The sequence below is a fragment of the Papaver somniferum genome, chromosome 1 (genome assembly GCF_003573695.1).
Source record: "Papaver somniferum cultivar HN1 chromosome 1, ASM357369v1, whole genome shotgun sequence".
In the NCBI taxonomy this organism is placed as follows: Eukaryota; Viridiplantae; Streptophyta; class Magnoliopsida; order Ranunculales; family Papaveraceae; genus Papaver; species Papaver somniferum.
In genome coordinates, this window is record NC_039358.1 from 12,427,898 (window position 1) to 12,451,311 (window position 23,414).

The 23,414-nt window shown below is 38.0% G+C and overlaps 1 long non-coding RNA gene across 1 annotated transcript; it reads left to right on the forward strand.

Moving 5' to 3' along the window:
* Positions 1-1,938: 1,938 nt before the first annotated feature.
* LOC113279310 lies at positions 1,939-5,233 on the forward strand. Its single transcript, XR_003325657.1, has 5 exons — positions 1,939-2,363; positions 2,461-2,947; positions 3,099-3,827; positions 3,968-4,188; positions 4,834-5,233. It is a non-coding gene; the product is annotated as an uncharacterized LOC113279310 (long non-coding RNA).
* Positions 5,234-23,414: the final 18,181 nt, after the last annotated feature.

A 23,414-nucleotide genomic window follows, 5' to 3' on the forward strand; every position in this document is an offset into this window, starting at 1 on the left:
TTTACAACAGTCTTAAATTACCATACTCTTTTGTAACAGTGACCCCTTTGTAACGGTGACGCTGTAACACTTTCACAGCGTTACAATTTCCTGTTTCATCTTATACATCAATAAAAACACCTATTTTAGCCATGAATTTATCTTGTGAGTGTGTTTTTGGGATGAGGAGCTAAACCCCTTAGCCAAGGCGACGGAGGAAGCCATTGGTCCTTATTTATGGTATAATTCTAACTTTATTATTTATTTGCAATATTATTACATGATTATTTGCATGGAATTTTTATTGGAAAATTGATTTTTATTGAATAATTGTGATTCATTTTGATGGATCATGCTTAGTTTAAGACTCTTGATGTTTCATGCTTGGTGTTTACATTTATTACTTTAAAAATCTACAAAAGGCATAATATTAGAATCACTCTAAAAGAAAAATTGCATGAATATTAATTATTAGAATTTATCAAATAATGGATCAATGGTGGAATCCAAGTCTTGGTGTTTTTCTCTAAAGGTTTGAACTATTTTATTTATTTGCGTGTTTAATTTAAATCTAGAAAAATTGTTTTCTTCACAAGTCTGATACGAATCCGTTTTACCACTTCAACTACAATCACTTTTGATAAACCATCATTAATCAATACTTAAAGTTTATCTCATAATCGAACGCAAAGAGAAGAGATTTTATATAGGAACAAGCAATACAATCACAACTATCAAAAGAATGACACAAGAATTTAAAAAATAAAAACTTATCATTCATAATATATTGGTTGACTAAATAAACTTTAAACAAATATTGACGTGAATCAACTGTTGATTAGTCTATTCATAAGACCAGAAGTCATTAATCAAATCTCTTCATGGTGTTGTGACCTACTAAAATTAAGTTGAAGAATTCTGTGTGTTCCCTAAAACAATCCTTAGTCAATGTATAATTCCTCAACTTTGAACAAGTTCAGTTTCCCTTCATTTTAAAGAATTTCTTTTGTTTGACAAGGAGTTCTTGAACCTAAAGATATTTCTCGAGAGCCGTTTCAACACCGTAACCTCTAATTTTGTATATGCACAAGTACGAACCATCTTGTGACACTCCTTTTCGTAACCGATCATATTATAGGAATGAACGATATTATTGCGAGAAGCATCTCCGTTTCCATTAAGGTTAATAGAATCAGAGTAAAAGGAGGAGTTGAATGACATCTTCTCAACATACCTTTCAAAGATTCTTGTAGAAAGCCTTGCATGATAATCAATACTATTCATATTTGTGATTAGAAAGAGAGGAGACTACAAGAAGACGGATGAAACCCTTAAAAATAATTTTTGAACTCGACAAATCTAGGTTTCTGAAAATTTTGTCGTTGATTTTTGGAAGGAGAATATTTAGATAATTAAGTTCCGAAAACTTAACAAGACCGAAATCAAAAGAAAAAAAAATACTTAACGATTTTCTAAATGTTTCATGCAAATGCATTTACGACGTTCAATATAACTCATTAACAAGTTAATCCTATTTCAGAAGACTATAAGAGCCACATCTTTTAATTTTAGTTGTTGCATTATTCAAATGTAGGTTTTGGATTTTCCTTCCTTTAGTTTTCAACAAAATCTCATGGATCTTTTTGTATTCCCTTTTTAGGTTCTTCAAGTACACACCTAAACGGATTTGTCAATCCGCAAGAATGGGGAGCATTAGCCAAGCATATGAAGGCCAACCTAAAGCTTGAAGACTTCAAGCAAGCACAAGGAGATACTAGGTGGATGAAGCCTTGGATCAAAACTTATGAAGGCACCCCAATAGAACTACCAGGACACAGATGGGTGCGCCTACATACAGAACAAGACTTCAAGTAACCTGATCGAGCAGTGTATAAAGTTGCTCTTTGACATAACTCTATCCATACTGAAGATAAGTCCGCCGCTCTCCATTCTCTCAAATAACTGAGAAAAATGAAATGGGATCTGAGATTCCTGCAGCTTGATTTAAGAAAAATCTTCAGTTATTTATTTGTTTCTTCCACAGAAAATGAGTGCAAGTCTGGTAAGATTAAGAAACTTGATGAAATTGGCAAGAGTGATATAAGGATTCATCTACTTGGAATGATTATCAAGGTCTTTCTTCCGAAGGAGTCGTTTCAACATCTAATTCCATGCCAATTACAACAGTTTCCATGCCAATTACAACAGTTTCCTTGCCAATTACAACAGTTTTCATGTAGGCTGCCTTGTTGCCATGATTGTGAAGATTCATTCATACATGATTTAAAGTCTAAGAGATCACTTTCATCCTCGTCATGGAGGCCATGTGTGTCTGGTGGGAATTGAGTGATGCTGGAGAGGAAAAATGTAGTCGAGCTTTTCAGGTTTGATTTCGTAATTTTGATTTTGTTAGATTTGTTGTTGTTTTTTTTGACTGAAACATACAGTAATTAGTACTTTGTTTGTGTTGTAAATATTCAGAACAAAATTTATGTTAGTCGAGATGAGATTTCAAAGATCAGCTCAGCGATTGAAGATCTAAACCTACAGATTTAGGTTCCGTAAATCCTGATTGTATACATTGAACATTTTGATTAAGAATCTAGCTGTTGAGTAGGCCAAGTTAATCCTGACAAATGAATGAAATAGGGATGGAGATAGTTGATGAAAGTGGCAACAAAAATATAAGGATCTATCTTTTTGTAATAATTTTCAAGGTCTTTGTTCCCAAGGTTGATTAAGATGACACGGTGACAAGCGATCTGAAGAGTTTGAACATCCAATTCGTTGCCAATTACAACAGTTTTCGTATATGCTGCCTTGTTGTCGTGGTGATAAACGATTTAAAGAGTCGTTCAAAGAGACTTTTAATTTTAAGAGAGCACTTCTATCCTCGTCTTGGCAGCCATGTCAGTATAGTGGGAATGGGGTGATGCTGACGAAGAATTTGGTACTTCACAAAATCATGGTATGTATATATAGATACATATATACAGATGTGAAAGACATAAAAATTGAACTTTTTGACCTTTCCATTTCTTTCCCAAATGAAGTTTAAAAATTGTTAGGTAGTGTTAGTTTGTCTCAGTTCACTTATATGTTTTTTTTTAATTCTGAAGGGACATCTTTGAACATCTCTCTTTGGTCAATAATAAAGAGATCGGTTTTGACGCCTTCAAAGCTACCTTTCCTGTTTCTGGGATTAATAAGTTTATAAACTCTCAAGGTTTGGTGATCAACGGGGATGCCAGCATCAAACAGACAGGTTCCTGGTCACGTGAGGAACCAAATTCACCTTTCTGGAGTCTGGAGCAGTATTAGCTGAGTTATGGAAGCAGACAAGAAAGAGAAAGGAGCTATGGAAGCAGAAAACTCCATCCTTAAAGCTGAAGTCAATAAAAGCTGAAGTCAATAGACAGAGGGATGAGAAAAGTGCTCTTATCAATGGTCTCTAAAACCAAGTTTTACATTCGACTTCAGCTTTAAGGATGGAGTTTTCTGCTTCTATAACTGCCTTTGACAATCACCAACCAGCAGGTGGTTGAAAATTAGGAGACAACAGTACGTCCAATGTTCAGACTAACCGTTTCTATGGAAAATATTTTCTATAGTGGTCGTCAACACTGCAGATTTGACTCCTAACAGAGACAGGGCGGTATTCCCTACATTTGAGGAAAAAAAGAGGGAACTCGCCAAAAGAAAGAAATCAAAAGTGGATGTGGATGTGGATGTTTTTAGAGGGAAATTCAGTGGTTACTAAGGTTATCAATCCAATATGCATGTGTACCAAAGGAAGCACTGCTGATTGGAATATAATGAATTTGCTGATATTCCTCCTGAGAAAATTAGTGAGTAATCCACGCTGTCCATGTATGTACTATAAAAAGATTGTTATTCCAGTTTTGGAACTTTTTTATTTTTAATAATCCTGATGTTGTGACATTAATGTTAGTTATAACTAGCAGCTAATCAGTTTTTCCTCAATCAGGAGTACTTAATAATCAAGTATGGTGATGAACAAGACCCACTGGCAGCGATCAAGTAAGTCATGAAGAATGCTATGCCATGCATAGGCACAACATTTGTGCGGATTACAAAAAGTTTGCCAGTCACAATGAAGCTTTGGCGGTCGACCCAACCGATGACTTGGAGATTACAAAAGCAGACTGACTTCATATGTGTAAAATTCTCACCACCGACGAATTCAAGGTATAACAATTTGATTACACCTGATGCTTTCTTTGAAGTCTCGTTAATGTGATACATTTTGACCATAAAATGAGATAGTGTACACAATTTCAGGTCACATACATAGTAGGATTCATGTATTGTTTAGTCATTTTCACCTCTTTTTACCATTGCATTGGTTTGCACAAATATGTATTGTTTCCTAGGAATGTATTTTGTGGTAAAGGTCTGCATTTGTACTTCATGATTGAAGATATAATTATATCGGAAATGGATTTTCGGTTTCTTAGAGAGATTTCTGTAGGAAACTGACATGTTCTAAACTCATCATGCTGTAGTTATGAATACACTGCACAGATTTCTCCAGTGAGAGTGAGGATTTATTTCAGAACAACTGTATGTATGTTGTTCTAAACAGAGTAGGATAGTAACATAGAACTCCTTGTGTTTGTATCTCACTAAGTAAACCTGAAAGATGTTTTGTTGGTAAAGCCATTCTCAACTGGATCTGGTTGATTATTGCACCAGCATTTGGCTAAGATATCTGTTTACTCTCACTGTATTAAGGTTCTGGGTTTGTTCTAGGGTAAACTTTGTTTCAAATCCTAAATTGTTTCTTAGTTGTTAACTTGTACCTTTTTAAATGACAGAAGTATATTTTTGCAGGACATGATGCAGCTGCTGCAATAGAATTAACCGTAGTACCTATGAAGACCAAGTAATCTAAATGGCGCTAAAACTGCAATAGAAGAGACCTAAGGCATCTTTTATTGGAAAACCTACTACCATCCTTGGCTGCCATGACGGATAGCCTTGAAATGGTTTTTTTTTTTCCAGACACTGCCCGTGCATTTCCTTTTCTGCTAACATCATTAGTCAAGTCTGTATGACAACTATAATGTTTACTATCATACCTTAGCTAGTATATAGAAAATCAGATCATGGTGGTGTTGTTTTCATCTATATGTTTGTTTGATTATGTACTGATCTGAGAAGAGATTTTAGTTCGAAAGTTTTTATATCATGTGATCATGATAATCTATCAAGTTTTCTTTTCTGATTTTCATCCCAAGTTAAGCTGGCCGTCATAGGTTTACTTATTCGAAATTCTTCTAGTCTGGGTTGAGCAAAAGGTGTTGACTGTTGTTCCTAACGCCATGCACAAAACGCAATGATTCTCTGTGGAATTCTGCAATGTCTCTGTCACAGAAGAATCTAAGGTCCATATAAGACTAGACTGATCATCTGGCATGATATAAATTTATTGTCATTTTCCAAAAGCAATGTGATAAATCAAACGCCTAGGAATTGGAATCTTGATTCTGAGTTGCCTTGTATGATTTCGTCATCTGGTTGAGACAAGGTGTGGTGTTGTCTCACGAACCTACAAATTCTTATGCATATTCCCCACATTTATGGAGGAACACTGTAATCTTACGATAGAAACCAAGTATTCAATCGTTTTTTGTTTTTCGTTTTAAGGTGGAGAAAATGATGGACTGCCGTCACTGCCCATTGTTTAGTTTCCTAATGCTTAGTTTACTTTTTGCAGGAGTCATTAGCCGCCCATCATCAGATTATTAAGATTCCCAGCTATGCTATGGTTATCTGTCAATAATCCCATTAACATCTCAAGTCTTGGCCAATTTTAGTCTCGGACTCCATACTTGTTAAGGAGAAGAAAAATGTCTCTGGTAAAGATATTTACGTAGTGAATTATCCTACTAGTTTGATCGTGTATCATTCTTAGTTGGCATCCATCCATCCATCCGTTCGTCCCAGTTTATGAATCATTCAGGGATTTGGTTTTTGCCATCTTTTCTTTATATACTTGAAAGTTGTATGTGATAACGCTTTTGGTTGTGCTGCACAGAAAGTACATTTAGATCATCGGTGATTTAAGTTGTTACTTCGGGGTGCTTGATGTGTCGAAAGATCGAAAATTTGCACCATTTAATTTGTTCTGTCTGTTAATGAACACTTTGTAGGTTTGAGTTCAAAAATCACAGGCTTTTTTTGTTTTGTGAAACCTCATTTTTGTCGAGGCAAATTAATATTCCAACACCAATACATTGTTAATGACTAACACCCCCAGCCCCAGCCGGGACTAAAGGGACACATCGTAGTTGATTTGTGCCAGTGCTACAATGTAGATTGCCAAGCTTGAAACCTAATTGCACAGACTCCTTCCTTCTATAGTTCTATTTGACTTTTTAGGAAATTACCGGATATGGACTTGGTGTTAAAACCGCTGTATAAAGAGGTGGGTGTCCTATTAGTCTATTCCTTTGGATGCTGGGTTGCACTGACGCGGATGCGGACACGAACAGTTTTCAAAAATTTAGGATGCGACACATTATGAAATTAGTGATGTTTCCAACTAAAATGTATATATTTTTGGAGAAACAATTAGAGAAGGAGAAGAACTTGGTATTGATAAAGAGGCATCAGTGATTACATAAATACAATGTTCTTTATTTACAGGAAATGGAAAACCTAATCATCTAATGGACCACACATCCACGGGCCATAGGCCCCATAACACTCCCCCTTGTGCGGTTCAATAACAAAGCTTTATACACAGTATTTCACATATAGTGCTTTGAATGTAGTTCTTCAAATGTCGTTCTCTCCTTGTTGACTTGTGCCGAAATCAATTTCCTAATTAAAAATTTGACAAGGAAAAACCCAGTGGGACGAAACTTTAGTACATATCTTCACATGTAGTACTTCACATGTTATCTCATATTTTACATGTAGTACTTCACATGTTGTATGATCTTCAAGGACCGATTAGTCTAAGTTAATTGCCTTGTTAAAACTTCGCCAGGAAAAACCATAGGGACAAAACCTGAACTAAAGAAAAGGAGTACAATATTAAGCAAATTTAGAACATAGTTGGACTTGAATATGTTGCCTCATTAAAACCTTGACAAGGAAAAACCTAGTGGGACAAAACTTTGACAAAGGAAAAAGAGTACAACTCGATAGATACAAGCAAAGGTGATCCGTTGCAGATGATCACTTTGCTCCGCTGGAGTTAACAAGTTTTTTCACAAAACCCAAGACAGAAAATACTCGCGGGAAAGACAACAACCTTAGTTGGGAAATTACTTCCCGGTGTGTGTTGTTGTCTCATTAAAAACCTCGCCGAGTAACAAAACCCTATGTGAAAAAGCAACCTCGGTGAAGGAAAAGAGTCCAACACACTATTAGATTCCCCCCCTAATTTCAGACAGTTTCATTAGTCCAACCCAGTCATGAGAGTTCATCACACTTTACTTTGGTTACTTAAATGTATATAAGACCCTGTTGTTGATTATGGAAGTTACGTTGCTTAACAAACTATCACGTTTCATTTCTTTGATTCAGATATTTTCAGTAATATCAACGCGATCTTTATGTCTTCAACGTTCAACATACTTGATGTTTTTAGTGTTGCCTCGCTAAAAACCTTGCCGAGTAACAAAACCCTTTAGGAAAAACTGTTCTCGATCGAAGGGAAAAGGAGTACAACACAGCTTTAATTTCGAAGTAAAATATGTCGACATCATATCCTTGGATCCTCCTCCTGATGTCGGCATCTCCCCCTGATTACTTTCAGAGTTGTTCCAGACTGTTCCTTTAGTCATGTGCTTTTCGAAAATGAATATCGGTAATGACCTAGAAAATAGTCTACCGCATCTCCCCCTGATTACTTTCGTTGGAGAAGAGATTATTGTTCCTTTATAATTAACAACCTTTGGATTGCACTTTCGTTAGCATTCCTTTTTATGCCTTTGCATGAATAAATCAAATTTATGTCAATGGTTACTTTTAAGCACATGATTACATTTATTGAAGCATTCCAATGACGTTGCATTGACGCTGAGCTATATCTAGCTAACAAGTTCACTAAGGATGTAACATTTGGCCGAGTACATTATGGTAAGTACAATAATGCGTCTATTATACTTAGATAAGGAAACTTCATCTCCCGACACAACTTCGCCATCTTCTTTTAGACGAATTGGTCATTTATGTACATTTAAAACTCGACTAATCGTGGGAGTGCTAACAACATGCACGTCCTTGTTAAATTGCCTGACAATGAACATATGCAAACTGGTGGAATAATATACCACAAGCTCGGTCTTCTAGTTTAGAACATAAATAAGATCGAGATTTCCCAGGATTTTCATCTCAAATTTAGATTTTAAATAGCTTGTAAGATCTTTTATTCCATTAAGAGTACTTATCATGTTCATATCGTCGACACAGATAGCTATAATTCTGAATCAGGAACTTATTTAATACGCATGGTACGAAACCTTACTTGTTTATCCCTTCCCAATCAACTAGTCACTTAGACGGGTATACCACATCCGCCTGATTGTTTAAATCAATACGTGAGTGTTCAAGTGTAACTGCAAACACACTCCGTGGTTTAGAGTCATCCGACTTGGGAAGCAAAAGTCCATCATGCACTTTTGCAAATATATTTGAGTCTAAATCTCCAGAGATATAATCACGTCTACTATGTTTCAAGTTCTTTTGAAACTACCAAGCAAACTAATTAACTGAACATTATGGTGTTCAAAAGAGTAAGTGATCCAGGGGTTTGTGAGAAACCTCGCGCCACAAGGTGATTCTTTATACTTTAAGACCTCATTCTTCTCAGTACAATTTATGACAAATAACCAGATATGTCCCAAAGGCTTTACACTTGGTTGGTTAGCACTACTATTGATGGTGGTTTTTAGCTTAGGGTCAAAATCGTAAAACTGTACATCTGACATGACGTCACTATGACCATTAGCATATTTATTGAATCAATCAGCATGCCTATGTAAGAATTACCGGGGTACCCTTTTTTTTACATGCGTCATGTTCCACGGCAGAACCCTTAACACTGACTGACATCATCTATGCCAAACCCTAATTCTCATGCTACCGCGCCAAGGCATGCCAACCATGCCAGTCGCACCACTGTGCCAATGGCAGACCATGCCAGCCACGTCACCGCGCCAAGGAATGCCAACCATGCCAGCCACACCACTGTGCCAATGGAATACCATGACAGCCACATCTCTGTGCCAAGGCATTCCAACCATGCCATCCGCACCACTGCACCAATGGAATGCCATGCCTGCCGCACCTCCGCTCCAAGGCATGCCAACCATTCCAGCCGCACCACTGCGCAATTGGCATGCCATGCCAGCCGAACCTCCGCACCAAGGCATGCCAACCATGCCATCTGCACCACTGCGCCAATGGCATGCCATGCCAGCCACACCTCCGTGCCAAGGCATGCCAACCATGCCAGCCGCACCTCCGCGCCAAGGCATGCCAACCATGCCAGCCGCACCACATGTGCCAATGGCATGCCAACCACCTTGCTGCGCCATACCATGTCGGCCTTCCCTATGCGGCTACCAAAACGAAGGCGTGCGATGATCAACGTCCACCCTTCCATCTTAGATGCAAATTTTAGCCGTCCAAGGTCGCCAAACAACACATGGTAACCTTTGGACCAAACCCTAGTTTTGGCAACGCCAAACCGCGCCAAGGCATGCCATGCCACATGTGCCAATGGCATGCCAACCACCTTGCCGCGCCATACCATGCCGGCCTTCCCTATGCGGCTACCAAAATGAAGGCATGCGATGATCAACGACCACCCTTCCATCTTAGATGCAAATCTTAGCCGTCCAAGGTCGCCAAACAACGCATGGTAACCTTTGGCCCAACGCAAAAACCCTAGTTTGGACGCGCCTAGACCACACCAAGGCATGCCGAACATTCCAATGGCATGCCGCGCCATCCACCTTGCCGCGCCTAAGCCATGCCATTCGGGCCTTCCCTTCACGGCTTCCAAAACGAAGGCGTGCGACAATCAACGACCACCCTTCCATCTTAGATGCAAATCTCACCTGTCCAAGGTCACCAACCAAAGCATGGTAACCTTTGGACCAACACCAAAACCCTAGTTTGGCCGCGCCTAAACCACGCCAAGGCATGCCGACCATGCCACATGTTCCAATGGCATGCCGCACCATCCACCTTGTCGCGCCTAAGCCATGCCATGCGGCCTTCCCTTCACGGCTGCCAAAACGAAGGCTTGCGAGATGCAAATCTCAGCCGTCCAAGGTCACCAACCAACACATGGTAACCTTTGGCCCAACGCCAAAACCCTAGTTTTGGTCACGCTCAAACCGCGCCAAGGCATGTCAGCCATGCCACATGTGCCAATGGCATGCCAGCCACCTTGTCGCGCCATACCATGCCAGCCTTCCCTATGCGGTTACCAAAACAAAGGCTTGCGACGATCAACGACCATCCTTCCATCTAAGATGCAAATCTTAGCCGTCCAAGGTCGCCAACCAACGCATGGTAACCTTTGGCCCAAAACTCTAGTTTTGGTCACGCCCAAACCGCGCCAAGGCATGCCAGCCATGCCACATGTGCCAATGGCATGCCAGCCACCTTGACGTGCCATACCATGCCGGCCTTCCCTATGCGGTTACCAAAACAAAGTCTGGCGATGATCAACGACCATCCTTCCATCTAAGATGCAAATCTTAGCCGTCCAAGGTCGCCAACCAACGCATAGTAACCTTTGTCCCAATGCCAAAACCTTTGTTTTGGCCACGCCCAAACCGCGCCAAGGCATGCCATCCATGCCACATGTGCCAATGGCATGCCAACCACCTTGTCGCGCCATACCATGCTGGCCTTCCCTATGCGACTACCAAAACAAAGGATTGCGAAGATAAACGACCACTTTTCCATCTAAGATGCAGATCTTAGCCGTCCAAGGTTACCAGCTAACGCATGGCAACCTTTGGCCCGACGCCAAGCCCTAGCTTGGTCGCGCCGAAACAAAGCCAAAACCCTAACTTTTGGCCGCTCTTAAACTAGGCCATATGAAAGTCGTACAGGCCATGCTTTCATGCCACTGGCTACCAAACGAAGGGTTGCAATAATCAACGGCGACCCTTCCTCTCAAGATGCAAAATCTCGATTGTCAAAGGTCACCACCGAGCCGGCAAGTCTCCCAAGCTCAACTTGCCGAACAAAAACATGCTACATGTTTTCCACGAAAACACTCGAGACATCAACACATGTCACAAATTGGGGGATGATCATTGGGTATTGGTTTGACGGTTTACAACATGCGGGAATACACTACGCCCGTCATAAGACAGTGTCATAAGGATGAGGTGGTTAGTAAATACAGGGAGTAATGGTGAAACACTTTCTTTTATGGAACATCAATTCCAGGCGTTACCGGTTACCACCTCCTCCCATTTACTCATTCGTTTTCCATTTCTTACGAGACCAGAGTACGTTTCACTTCGAATTGTATAAATAGGTCTTACCTATTTCCACCGAACAACAAGTTCAGGTCAGGAGGATACAACACTCAGAAAATATTTGCTAGCTTTCCTTCTGTTAGCTTCCCACTTCTGATACAAGTCGTGAAACAACTACTCTTCCAGAATCAACTATTCTGGTCTCAACACTCTCTTCGCTTCCCTCCCCAAAACCAACCCTTCTCCTTCACTTGTGACCGAAGCAAGTCTGGAACGGCCATTTCTTAGTTTAGGCTGGATTTGTACAGATTCATCTCTCGAATCTAAAGTACTCCCTTGCAGTACATTGTTTAGGGTTTAAACTCGTTTCTCACCCACATACCCGAAATTACCAAAATCAACAGAAATCGTTTTCACCCTCAAACAACTACCACACCAAATACCCGTATATTTGTCAAAGAACTAAGTTCTACCTGGATTGCATGGACCAAATATGCTCTTTATTTAAAATTAATCAAAATAAAGTATGGTTCGATCTCATTGTGCTCAACTTCTGGAGAAACTATTTATGGATTATATCATCACTGTGCACGCATGATCCTTCCATTGACTCATGTGCATTCTCATAATCCGTCGGGATTTCGTTGTTCTCTAGAATCATTTAAAACTTTGGAGCGTCCTCCAGTATTGATTCATGGACATAGTCAGAGACAATCAAATGAGATGATTTCATTAGTGATACAAATTATGTTGTGCCTTACTCATCTACTTCCTTTCTAGGTGAGCATTGATCGAACCTGGTGGTCTCTCCATCTTCCTTTATGGAGCCACGGCCTCAACCACACTTCCACTGAGTGTAGTTGCAACATCTTAGTCTATGGTGTATATCTCGTTGAGGATTTGTAACTTTGTGGGTAGGTTTATAGCTGGTATGTATGATCTCATCACTTTAGCAACATCAGTATACATTCTGAAAATCAAATATAGTACAAGAATCAATATGAGACACATTGGGAACACATCACGACAATTCCTGTCGTTCCCTTAGAAAATACTTTTTCTTATCTCCCCCTAACGACGAGAAGACTTTCTCATTAAAGTGTTAACCCGCAAATCTAGCGGTAAGAGATCTCCTTCCAAAAGTTTTAAAATGCGGATAATTGTTGGGAACTCATTTCCAACATAACTACTTAACAGTTTTGAAGACCCATCATAGTACGATGTGGAGTCGTAATGGCACATATATAGTGCAACCAAAAATGCGTAAGGACATGAATATCAGGCTTAAATCCAGTTACCAACTGGTACGCAAAAAAGGTTGACTAATACTGGGTTCTAAAAACAAATTAAGTAAGATGCGTGTAATATTGCATATCCACAAAGCAATAAAAGATAGGTTGGTACGCATAACCTATTCCTTAGGAACCATCTGTAACCTTTGATGGTAGCCTCTGCGAGACCATTTGGTATAAGATGCTCTATATTGATCCTATTAAACATGCAGTATTCATCAAGTCCTTTTGATGTAAATTCTCTAGCATTAACAAGGTTTGTGAGCCTTTGCACTTTGTATTGTGTAATATGTGCTAGGAATTATACAAAAATTAAACGCATCGTTTGTTGTGAGCAATAACTGATTCAATGCGTCGAATCATCCAGCAGAGCCATAAATCACTTGAATGGTCTGCATTCTGCATGGATATATGTTCTGTAACAACACTTTATTTATTTGGAGAATGAGTTATTTACCATTTGCAACTAAGTAAAACATAATGGTCCCAATCATGTTTTACTAAAGAAAGACTTTGTAAATGAGTGACGTGCTTTCTAACTCTAAAGCATAATGGGGAGAGGTAATGCAAATCTAATAACTTTAGAAATCACTGATTATGATAGATGTCGTAACTTCACATTCTATTAGTTCATCGTCTTGTACACTCAAATGAAGTGATGCCCATGTTAGTACTTTCAAATCGAAACATCATGTCACAACCAATGTGCCTTATGGTTATGTCGAAGTCTTTATGAATCAATCCCAATCAGTTCATTGTTGGGGTTAATATAGATTCAATAATTCAAGTTCCAGTGATTTACAATTCACTATATTGACACACTAATTTTCTATGAATATGCTTCCTTCCACATTCATTAGAAATAATTTATAGATGCAACCAAATACATTCTCACTGTAAGTTTCCAAAAAGGTAGGTAATAGTTCACGCATGAACACCCTTTGCACTTAACAAGATGTGATTAGCCCTTAATACATACAGAGCTTAGACATTAAGTCTTAAAATATTTAATAAGTGGTGTGGTTTTATTACGTAGCCAAAGTCGGATTCAACTCAATTAATTTTACCGATATATGTTAGAGAATTGATATCTCATGGGAATGATGTACTTTTAATTCCATAAGCGCAGACAGTTGATCTGGTTCAATGAAATAGTCAATTGGCGAAGCAAAGTTCTTCTTGTCATTAAAGTTGATGTCTAAAGTATGACTTCCCCATGGAAATTGGTTGCTACTATGATGAGAGCTAGAATTACATCTTAGCTTCATCACATATTGAGTTGATACCTATACTTTGGTGTCAATACTACCGGGGAAAAAAATACATCTTTGTCTCATGATATATATGTCCCTTTTCACATGCTTTATATGAGTCAGTACGTCTAACCCTCATTACTTCAAGGTTATTTTCATTTTCAATTTTGCTACATTTAGCTTAATTTGAGAAATTTCTTTATCTCAACAGGCCAAGAGAATCTCATTACACATGTCAACCACTTACTTTAGGTTGAATATATTACTAAAAATAGTTCTCTTGTTATCATACTTCACTGGTTCGAGTCTCATGGACGAAGTAGAGAAATGAAAATTTTCTGACTCATATCATCTTTTGTGAGTTCTTCCACAAAAATTGGAATACCCGTGATTTTATTTGAACGTATGTTTTGAAACTACTGACAAATTAATAGTCGAGTAAGTGGATTACATTCCACGTAATATTCAGATTTTGGGAAGAAAATATCAAGTACGCAATAATGGTGTTCAAGTACTTCTAAATCCCAAATAAATATATTTGAATCGAGTTGGTACAACCAATTGGACAAAAGACATCATTCAACTATAGCCAATATAATTTTCAAAAGAAAAAAATAACACTAAGACCAACATTCTTAATGATCGGGATCAACACTCATAATTTAAATTGACCGTTTATGGACTTATCTTAAGAAAAAAAAACTGAACTAGGCATGCTCTAAAAAAAATAAAAAATATGCCCAGCAGGTATTCAATGTAAAAATCCACATTACATTAGTGAAATACCTCGTATATTGGTTGGTTCCTGGTGTATATGTTTATACACCGAACGGAACATCCTTTGTCGCGCACATCCCAAAGAAATGGAAACAGAACAAAACATGCCATGGCTAGAATGGGGTCGGAACAGAACAGTCCACAGGCTGGAACGGGGTCGGTATATAAGAGATTCGAGTTGGACAAGACCAGTTCGGTTTGAACCAGACCGGTCGGCTAGACCAGACCGACTTGGTTGGACCTGGCCGGATTGGCTGGACCGAACCTGGCTGGCTGGACCGGAACATGATAGGACATGAGACAGGATAAGGACAACTGTTCTTTTCCACTCTTTTTCCTTTCGCAGACAGATCCCAGATTCGCAAAAAAATAAATTCCTTCATCAATTCCCGAGGATGACAACAGCTGAATCCAACTATGAAAAGGACTGCCGCACCCTATTTCTTGATTCCCATTCATAAGCATATATTTGATTAGCAACGCTGAATTGGGGGCCCTAGAAAATAATTAGGGGCCTCAGCTATTTTATTCTCACCCCAAAATATAGTGATAATACTGTTTTACTCTTAACTAAACCTAAAACTCAAAATTCTATTAACCCTTAACTCTAAACCCCAACTCATTTTCATTTTTAAACCCAAAATTTTGTTAATCTCACTTAATTTGATTTTAACTTTTTTTTTTTATTTCAAATTTCTTGTTTGCGATTTTTTTTCTTCTGAGACTCGCATGAAAAGTCGTTAGGTAGTGACTTTTTCAATAACGACTCTTGACAGTCGTTAAACTTTCAAAAACGACCCTGAGAGTCGTTACTTTTTAAAAATTGTTTCTTGACGACTCTAAACAGTCGTTAATGCTTATAAAAGAGTCGTTATCTTCTTCAAAGAGCCATTAATGGCGGAAATACATTAAAGAAGTTAATGACTCTTTTGTAAGCATTAACGATAGTTTAGAATCGTCAAGAAAAAACTTTTAAAAAGTAACGGTTCTTGGAGTCGTTCTTGAAAGTTTAACGACTGTTAAGAGTCGTTATTAAAAAACGTCACTAACTAACGACATTTCATGCGAGTCTCAGAAAGAAAAAAATTGCAAACAAGAAACTTGAAGAAAAAAAAAGTTAAAATCAAATTAAGTGAGATTAACACTAATTAAATAAAATTATCACTAATTAAATAAGGGTAGGTTAGCCATTACCTAAACTATTTGGATAAGGGGTATTCAAATTAGGTTTAGGTGACATTTTTTGTCTTCTAGTGTGAGACCCCTAATTAGTTTTCGGGGCCCCCAATTAAGATTTCTTGGTTAGTAATACATACACAGTATGAGAAAGATTAGTACCAAATAATTACAGATTACAAAGATTAATCAATCAAACTAATCCCTAATTCATAATCAAACCAATTTTCACCTATAAACGTATTAATTAAATCAAAATAATCCTTAATTCATAATCAAACCAATTTTCACCTACAATTTTAATATCCCAACGTTTGTGCCAAAATCAAAAAATGGGAAAAGAGAAAGAAAAAGAAATAAATCCAACTTAGCTTATTTGATTCGGTGTTGATGGAAATCATCCATGTTAAAAAAGAAAAAAAAATCAATCGATCCCATAAGCTTTGCGGTACAGCTTCGTGCATGATAACGTTTTGGAGGAACAATTAGAGAAAGAGAAGAACTTGGTATTGGTAAAGAGGCATCAGGGATTACATACATACAATGTTCTTTATATATAGGAAATGGAAAACCTAATCATCTAATGGACCGCACATCCATGGGCCGTAGGCCCTATAACATATATATATATATTATTATTATTTTTCCGATGCTAGGCATAGGCCCGTCATGCCCCCTGGAAGCATAGCCACAGGCTTACTCCCCACTGAGCAAACTCGACCCTCTTAAACCCATGCTAAAGTTAGTATAGCAAACTCGGCCCTCTTAAACCCATGCTAAAATAAGTATAATTACGTTTGAGCGGAGACCCGAACTACTGACCTCCTATTTGAGAGTCAGACTCCTGACCAACTGGGCTAACCCACCTTGGTTCTAAAATGTGTATATTATGGGTGGAATTCATCAACCATACGTGCTAATAAATTATTGATAAATGACAAATTTGTATAAAAATAAAAATAAAACAATACATATACATATACATATACAAAAAAATTCAAGCATTTTTAGTAGACATCTATACTAAAGTAGTGTATGACATATGTATGTGATGTTGCTGATGTGTCTGTCCTGGAAACGCGCACGTCTAAGTGTCGAACGCGATCTAACGCGAACACTGACCATTTTAGGCGCGTTCGCACATTCGTGACTCTACCAAAGTAAAGTGACGGCTTGAATACGGCTGGGATAGGATTAGTTCGTGACTGTCCCATGCTTTTCGAAATTTGATTAGCAGTCATCTACAAAGATACCCAATCTTTTTGTTTTAGGTCAAGTCCACAAGTTATGGGCAGACCTAGAGCAGTGTCTGTCTTAGAAGAGTCTATGCTTAACACCAAGGGCCTATTAAATGTTAATTATGGTAATTCTTTGATATTATGAGGGTAATGTAGGTATTTGTCAGTTTAAGCCATATGGGTTATATCGTGAAAAATTAATCAAAACTGTTTCTTTTCTTCTTCGCAACTCTCTCAAATTTTATAGGCAAAAACCGATTGTTTTTCAGATCACTTTGTAGGGTAAATCACTATAAGTGGTATCAGATCATTTGGTTCTAAGTGACCTGACCATGGTGAACCACAAAACAAATATAGAGGTGCAGTAGGGAAAAAAAAATCGATTCTGCTGAAAATGGTAAAATAGGGTAGGTTGATGAGAAACTACTCTAATCCTAAATAAACGTGTCGCACATGATCACTTTAAATTCAAGAGATCAATCTGTACAATTCTGGCCTATGTTAAGAAATGGTCGCTTCATTCTTGCTTCGGTCACAAAAGAAGGAGAAGGGTTGATCTTAGGGAGAAGGTGTTGAGATCAGGATGATGAATTCTATAAGGTGTGATTGTTTATGACTATGTATCAGAAGGTAAAACTTGCTTGCAAAGTATAAGGTGTATGTTCTCTGTGTTTTCTGGATGCCTGTGTTGATTGTTGATTGAATAGATTAAAAATTTACTTATATCAAGTTATGGTCGAGCACCTGATCTCATAAGAATTGGAGGTTGTGAAGTAGTGAAACAGTGGAGATCGTGTGAAAATATCAGAAATCGTGTCCCTATTGTTAAGGCAGGACTGGACGGTTTAAGCACCCACTATTTCTACACTCATAAACTGTCCGCTCTTCCTATCATTTTAATGGGAATATTGTTAAGACAGGACGGGACAGTTTAAGCACCCACTACTTCTATACTCATAAACTGTCCGCTCTTCCTATCACTTTAATGGAAATGTTGCGCATCACATGCTGTAGGCCTCCAGACCAATACCCCGATGAACATCCCGTTTGTGACATTGTTGACGTCTCGAGTAAAAATTGTAAAGAATTCGACTTTCTCAACTATCCTGACCTGCATGACTAGGCGATGAACATGATTATTCCGATACCTCTCTTTGACTGAATAGTAGTTATGAGAGGTGGAGAAGAAGATGTGGTAATTTAATCAAGTAAGTATGTGATGTTGACCGTCCATGGTAGCCAATATGCATGATACGTGATTGGTCGTCTATAAGAGGCGCGGAGCCTGTCAGATCGGACGGTAAAAAGGCACGGTCAACCTCCTTTCGTGACTGAACGATTATAGATATCCATTTTCTGAATTGGAACATCCAAGGTTCTTAGACAGGCTATGATCCAAGAGACAAACCTCGATGACTCCCCCAAACACAAAGAATGATTTTAGATATCCATTTTCCAAAACTACTTCATCTAGTTGATTCTCTGTTTTAAGCTAATCCTCTCCTTCTCGGTACCTGAAAATACACAACTAAAGGGTGTTACAAACTAAAACATCTAACTTTGGAGGAAAATATTGCTAGAAAACTGAACACAAACCACACAAATCTAAGAAATTTAATATACTAAGAAAGACCCAAAGGAAAATGAACCAATGTGAAGATATACTGTAAATAAATCTTAAATGCATGTCTACTTATAAATACAAATACAAATCCTAAACAAAAGTAAACCCTAGAAAATCAAAACAACCAGATGTGAAGATATACAGTAACAAACTTAAAATCCAATCCATAAAACTGAAATTAAAAAAAAAAAAACATGCTTTAAAACTCCATGATATCCAACGAAGAAACATAAAAATTGCTTATTCTTAAGGAATTTTGCCACAAAAAAGAAACTAAACTCACAAAATCAAAAACAACCAAATAACAAGGGATTTTACCGAATAAACTCAATCTCTTTGGATTTGCTAGAACTCAACTATATTGACTAGTCTGTTAGCACTTATGAAGGAATAACAGGGAAAAAATCACATTTCTAGGGTAAGACAAATTTGATTACCGGGACTTGATTTCTGAAAGATGGGTTTTCATTCACGAGATGAAGATTTAGCAACAATAACTCTTGATTTTTGACCAATCGAGTTTGATTTCACAACAGATCTTGGTTTAAGCAAAAAAGGGAAGAAAAAAAAGTGGAGATAAAGAAGATATTATTTCTGGGGAGACTAGAGAGATCGCATTGTTGAGAAAATAAAAGAGAAAAAAAAATTAATAGGTTAATAATAAAACATGGTGTAAAAGACATTTAAGTCCTCAATTAAACTAATAAAATACAACCGTATCCTTTTTTCATTATTTTTATCCGTAATATAGATTACGAAGTACCGTATATACTTTATGCGCAACGGATAAACATTTGCAACGAAAATATACGTTGCAAAGACGAAAAATCAAACATTGCAAAACCTTGGAAATGGTGTAGTGAGTCACGGTTTTCCCTTAATTTAATTGTTTGACCTTGGATAGGGTTTTGTACCCGCCAGCCACAAAATTCATTAATTCCTAGCTTTGTTAGGCTTAGTCTCTACCAATAGGAATCGATATATCGTACTTGCTCCAGTTTTAAGGCCAAAATAACCAAATTTTGTGAGTTGACATAAAATTAGGTCAAATAATTGAATTTTATGTATTGATACAAAAGTGAGTAAATTAAGTGGATTTTGTGCATTAGCACAAAATCATCAAATTTTGCTACTCTTGCAAGTGGCATATGGTGGCTACCTGGTCTTGTTGGCACAGCTTGTGATGCTCTTGATCAAGTACCTTTATCCATATCTTAATTACACATTTCAGGAAATCTATGTTATTCAGCTGAAAACGAACATGGGCGTTAGGTCAGTATTAAGAGTTCAGCTGGGAACATAGCACTAAATAAATACTCAGTCGGCTATACTAGTGAGTAGTTAATCTAGGAGCTTGAGATTTCATGATAAAATATTAGAAAACCTGGGATTATTGCAACATGAACCAATACTGTTCTGATAATTTTACATATGTAGGTACTGCATTACGCAGTGAATACTGTTATATATTTTTTTTGAAGCATGAATACTGTTATATATATATACACACGTATATTTCTGAGTTCAGCCAGGCAAAGCTCATAAACATAGGCATATACGTATGAGAAAAGAGGCATACGCACTCCCCAGGTTTCCAACATACCTCTTAAATTCCTTACAGAATGCAGATATATGAAAACACAGTATTTCGAATACTGGAGCGGAAACCTGGATTTTTTTTACAGTTTTCACCCCAAACTAAAAACCATCATTAATATTTCCCATGCTTAGCACGTAACAGTGACATTGTTGTGGGGTAAGCACTAGATTGTGATAGACGGAAATACAATTCATAGTCTAGTTATCAGATATTACCTTATCCTGAACTTCAAAGTAGTTTTATCTGGTCCTCAGGTCAAAAACGATCGACCAGGGACACATAGGAGCATGTCAACGTCGGCAGAAAGGGAGTGGCCACCAACTTCGGTCTTTAATCTAAATGAGCAAAGAAGGAACCCCTATTCTCATATTTGTTTTGTTTGCACGAATTAAAAGGGGTTATCACCCTTTTAAGTTTTCATGTTCGGTACTTCCACAACAACGTTCCTTCTTCCATCAGTAGCATCGTATAAAATGAAAACTTGAGTGGACACTCATAGGATCCTTGCATCAACAATTGAGAGCATTGTTAGCATCAGCAGTAAGAACGGTAATAGCAGCAGCTGCAAAAGGCAAGCATCATTCATTGGAGCTTAAGGTAGGCATCTCCTCTTTTTCTATTTTTTTACGGGTATAAACCCTTACTAGGTCGTGGGTTGAATACCCATGACAATTGAGATTTTTATTTTTATTTGAACTCGACGTTCACGGTTTTGGCAAGCAAGTGCTATTTGTATCTTCAAACTTCATTATTTTTTTAAGCAACAACAGTAGCATCGTGTAACCCCGTTTGTAGAAGCTTATAGAGAGGTAATGACGTCGTATTGCTCCAAAGATATGCCGAATATGAATAATGAATTCTTCACCATAGCTTACATGACTTCCAGGACCCATCCAAGCCATGCGATAACTCTTCTCACTGATTCTGAGGATGCATCAGCTGCATAATCAATCTTTCCTGAACGCATAATACAATTTTGTCTTCAAAATAATGAATACTGGGATTCTCCAATGATTTTTTAATTTGCCAAACTCCACTGTGTTCTTGGATGGATGAATATGAGATACATTTTTATTGATCAACATGTCAAGGCCAAATTGAATAAGGCACGAGTTGCTGAAGCTGTCAGGGTTTCTACAAAACTCCATATCAAGAATGATCTGCCAGGTTTGACAACTTTTGCGTCTGGATGGTGCATAATGTTGATACATGAAAATTATTGCCCCTTAGCAGGGCTAGGAAGCCCCTAAAGGGTAGGGAAATGGAGAATGGGAATAAAAGGTTGCATTAGAGAAGGAATGACATTAGTAGTAATTAAGGAGGTTTAGGACATGTGACATGATGTCATAAAAGGGAGAGCTTTTGGGAAAGTCTATAAAAGGAGATACATAGTACAAGGGAAGGGGAACTTTTCTCTCTCTCTCTTTCCTCTTGGGAATTGGGTGTGTTGTGGCTAGGACTTGTAGAACCAAAATCATATTCACCCCTTAACACATACCTACCCGTCCAACTGTATGTAGATGGGGTGAAATGACCATCACCTTGAAAATTGTAGCTGCTTTGATGAATTTTCCAATTGTGGGAAACTTTGACTATAGTTGATCTGACGAAGAGGAAGAATAACGAATGGTTTTAACTAAAAATATGGATGACCCGAGTTGTTGTTTCTACAGAAGTGATCACGAGTTGGGAATATTATTTGGACATGTGTGAAAACTTCGGATTCCACGTCTTTTGGTTCCATCGAGAAATTACCACTGCCAGGGAGTTGAAGATTGCGCTGATTTCCGTTTCAGGACCCTTTAGGGGGTAGCTTGGAAAGATTTTCTGATTTTGAACATGTAGGTCGTAGCTTGGAAATATTTTTCTAAAAGGGGAAATGCTACTTTACTGAACTGAAATCATAAATACTGGATGCAAAATATTGCAAACATTTTGGAGGAATTACAAATATTACTTAACAAAGGGAAATGTTGGGAAATAAGGGTTGAGTGTTTAGGCACTGAAAGGCTTGAGACACCTGGTGCGTACCACCACCTCTTTTAGCTTGTTAGTAGCGATGAGCCTATAACTAACTCCCAGCATGACCTCCTTGACTATGTAAGGCTTATCTTCATCACTTGAAGAGTGAGATGCAGAGAGTTTAACATTGTCAGTAATCTTCAATACCATATCTCTAACTCGAAAAGAGACGTGTCTCTATGAGAGTGCTCGATCCCTGGACTTCTCACTCTTTATAGATATGACTTCTAGTCATGGATGGGTTAATAAATGAATCAATTCCTTAGGTTTTGATGAGGCATGGGATAGATGGTTGCAAAGAGAGTTGTTGAACGGGGGTTATTTGCAGGCGGAGATTTTGGATGCATGTTGCCACACCTTATTTAGGTGATTGCTTCGCATCTAGATCTGTTTCTTGGCCATCTCCTGGTACCACATGATCTTTAGGATTTCCTGGCTTGTTGGAAATTCTCGGAGGTGTCAGCATCATTGGAGAGGGTGATTCTGCTCATATCTTGTTGTTATGCATCCATGGCCGCCATAGGATCATGTCGTACTCTGAACCTTTTCTGACAACATGAAATTTGGTATATGTTTGGACATCACCCAATTTTTACCTTCAGAGTAACGTGGCCGTACACGCTCCTGGACCTCCTTTTAGAATCATTGGTCACTGTTGGTGAGTACGTACTTCATGTTTGAGAATCCATGCAATTCTCAAGGTTTTGACAGTGATAATTAACATCATTACCGATATCAATCAACACTCTGTCAAATTCAACATCCTTGAGATGAACAGTAATGAGAAGTCCCCATCCATGCTTCTCATTATTACCACTTATGTCAGTTATAGATCCACGAGATATCTTAGTTAGGGTTGTGGATTCCTCAATGAAAATTAAACGTCTACCAGACACAACGCAATTGAGAGAAGCAAAGATATCCCTGTGTTTCACTTTGGAGAGATAGAGGAACTCGCAAATATGCTCCA